This window comes from Hipposideros armiger, unplaced genomic scaffold (genome assembly GCF_001890085.2).
Source record: "Hipposideros armiger isolate ML-2016 unplaced genomic scaffold, ASM189008v1 scaffold_8, whole genome shotgun sequence".
NCBI classification, from domain to species: domain Eukaryota; kingdom Metazoa; phylum Chordata; class Mammalia; order Chiroptera; family Hipposideridae; genus Hipposideros; species Hipposideros armiger.
Window position 1 is genome coordinate 8,257,552 of NW_017731358.1, and position 3,420 is coordinate 8,260,971.

At 43.7% G+C, this 3,420-nt stretch overlaps 1 protein-coding gene across 3 annotated transcripts in view; it reads left to right on the forward strand.

Moving 5' to 3' along the window:
* HGD (homogentisate 1,2-dioxygenase) overlaps positions 1 to 3,420 on the forward strand; it is a 42,002-nt gene that overhangs the window by 19,422 nt on the left and 19,160 nt on the right. The window lies entirely within an intron of this gene.

Consider the following 3,420-nt stretch of genomic DNA (forward strand, 5'->3'; position numbering starts at 1 on the left):
CGCTCACTGCGGCTGTTGGCCGCTCACGCTGGCTGCTGGCTACATACGGTAGCCCATGGCAGCCCACTGCCACAGGGGCTGCAGTCTACACCGTCGCCGGCGACTCAAGGCAGCCCAGCTCCAGGTCGAGCCGTTGCCCAGCATCTTAGCTGTAGAGGGCAGTGTCACTGGCCCTCATACGTGGGATCCGAACCGGGGCCCTCTGGCATCCCAAGCCAGCTCCCAACCATCACGCCACTCGGCCGGCCCCACAAGTTTGCTTTTAAGTCTTGTTCTTTGAGACATTAGCATATGTTCTCAGTGCGCTATATTTATTAATTCAATCAATCATTCAGCACAGATTTATTAATATTCACTATAGTCAAGACATTGCATTGGATACTACAATTGATTTCACTGTTTTTGAAATATTTTATAATTAAATTCTGTGTGGGGGCTATTTAGCAATACTATATAGTATGAATTCAATATACTGTTAAAAAATCATAGGACTAAATCAGTTGACAAGCACCCTTTATTACTTTCAGAAGTTCTTCTCTGAAGAGAATTATGGAATTATAGTTTTCTCCAGCACCCCATGGTTATATGTAAGAAAAAACACAATCCAGAGGGAGAAAATAACTTGTCTGAGGTCACAGAATAACTGAGAAGAGAGTCAGTAGCAGAACTCGGGTCTCCCGGCTCAGCCTAATGCACAGGCCCCTTGGGCCAGCCTTGAATCAGAGCATGTAATTAAGCTGAACATCTGGACCCAGCAGATGTTTTTACCCTTCACTCCATGGACTCTTCCTGTTTATCCTTTCCCCAGGTCTCCCTCCTCACACTTAGCAAGATATTACACCAAAGCTCCTAAGGAATCTCTTGACTGAAGATCCAAAGCTGGCTTCTTCTTGTGGGTATTGGGCTTATCAGAACCACCTTGGGGTCTTTATTATCCTTCATGATATACTGAACATAAGCCCTATTCAATCTGCTGCCATCAGATCCAGCAGATAAACTACTCCTTTCCTTACACCATCTCCTTTATTTGAAGGGTATCACTTTTTGCATTGGGGAAGGTTCTTCAAGGCCATTGCCTCATCCAGTATGTAAGCCCTATTGAAGACATGCTCCCTACATCATCATGTGGGTGCCTTTCACCTGCTACCCCAGACTCTCTCTCCTCATGACTTGAGGACTGATATCCTACAGAAGACTTTGAAAAACTGACCAGCAAAAACCTAACCAAACCAAACCAACCCATCAGCCTCTCTGGTTTAGTCTTCCTCACTCACAGAAGACAAACCTGTTCTGGGGGCTGGGACTTTATTCCTATTCACAATAGGTATTTTAACTTGAGGAAGATCTACAAAGGTGCCTCAGTGCAACAAGTCAGGCAGTGCTGCCTTATTTTAGGGACTTCCTTTCCTTCCTTTCTTCCTTCCTTTCTTCCTTCCTTCCTTCCTTCCTTCCTTCCTTCCTTCCTTCCTTCCTTCCTTCCTCCCTTCCTTCTTTCCTCCCTCCCTCCCTTTCTCTCTCTCTCTCTCTCTCTCTCTCTCTCTCTCTCTCTCTCTCCCTCTCTCTTTTCTGTCCCTTTTTTCTTCTTTCTCTTTTCTTGCAGTTTGTAAATCCTTAGACTTCTATTATTTAAACATCTTGCTATTTGGTAATTGGCAAGTCACTGCCATATCTGGCCCAAGATGCCACAGTTTAGTTGACTGATTAATGGTTGGTTGGTTGGTTGGTTGGTTGGTTGGTTGGTTGATTGAGTAGACTTTTCTGAATATGATGCTTAGTTCAGAAATACAAGAATCACAGAATCTCTGGGTTGGGTATACTGAGTCTTAAACTGTAGCTGCACATTAGAAGAGCTTTTATAAAATACTGATGCCTAGGCCCCCACCTTCACAGTTCTGATTTAATTTGGTCTTGGGTCTCAAAGACTGTCCAGGTGATTCTCATAGGTAAACATTGTTCAGAATCTATAGATCTATAGAGCTACAGATAGAGCTATAAGGTTGTCCAGGCAACCATTGATCTGATATTTAAATCCCTTCCATTGGGTCTAGAATGATGACACTTTTTGAAACCAAGATTCTAGGTAGTGTTATCTTCCAATAAATCTTCCTGGGTACACAAACTCTGCACTGCTGGTATAAATGGAAATAGCAGATAATGGTTAGTGGTAGACTGGAACCTCCCCTCAAAAAGCCATCAGTGCTTAGCTGTGGCCCTTTCCAATGTCAGGGGAATGTCCTCCTAGGTCAGTGGTTCTCAACCATGAGAAATCTGTCTCCCAGCTGACATTTGACAATGTCTGGATACATTTTAGGTTCTTACAACTTGAGAGAGCGCTACTGGCATCTAGTAAGTAGAGGTCAGGGATGCTGCTAACCATCCTACAGTACACAGGACAGCCCCCAAGCAAAGAATGATCCAGAGCAAAACGTCAATACTGCCAAGGTTGAGAAACCCTTTTTGAGATCCTTGATCTCAGGTTCACTTTTCTCCCCCAGGAAATATCATCCTTAATTAATTAGTCCTTCTTTCTGAAGCATAATTTCGATAGTGTTTTTCAAATCAACATTTTACATCCTTTTTAAGTAATCCCAAAATGTGATAATTCTGCATTGCTTTTAAGAAATAAAGGCTGCTATCTGACTGTGTGCCTGAGAAGCAGAACAACCCCAGCGTTGCCTTTTCCACTTGCTGCTTGCTGTGCCCCCTGGCTGTCCCTCTGAAATACAGAATGAGCTGAGCCCCATAACCTAATGAAGGCCCTGCCAACCCTGCATTAACCAGGCAATCAGTGGAGCCATTCCTCAGGGTGCAGGGCACTCCATGAAATATCCCAAGGCTGCTGGGTTTATTAGCTGCCCGCCTGGCTGGGTCAGGGCTGCTGCCAAGTTGATTATTAAGTACCAGGCTGACACTTTGAGTAGGGCCCAGACCCACTGATTTTACTCCCCACTTCCTTAGGTCATTTCATCATTAAATTAAAGATTGTTGTGATTTAAACTGAACCGTCAGGCAGCCTGGGGACAAACGTGGGATTTGGTAAAAAAATTGAAACCTGGTACTGCATTTACCAAATCCCATCTCAGCTGGGTGTTTTTTTCTTTCTCTTCAAGAAATAATTCAAAACTCCAAGGGCTAGAAGTAGAAGTAGAACCTTCCCCTGCAGTGTAAGGAGCCCACACAGAGAGGCTGGCATGCCAGGAAAGGGAGCTGATTATAAATAGCTTAAAAGCAGCATCAGTCAAAACTCACTGATGTGCCTGAGCAAAATGTTAAACGAAACAAACAGCTTCTGAAATAAGAAGGAATGATCTTTTTCTTTTTTTCTTTTTGTAATTGAAAGTGCTAAGGAACAAAGACAATATCTATGCATGTAGGTTATACACACACACACACACACACACACACACACACACACACACA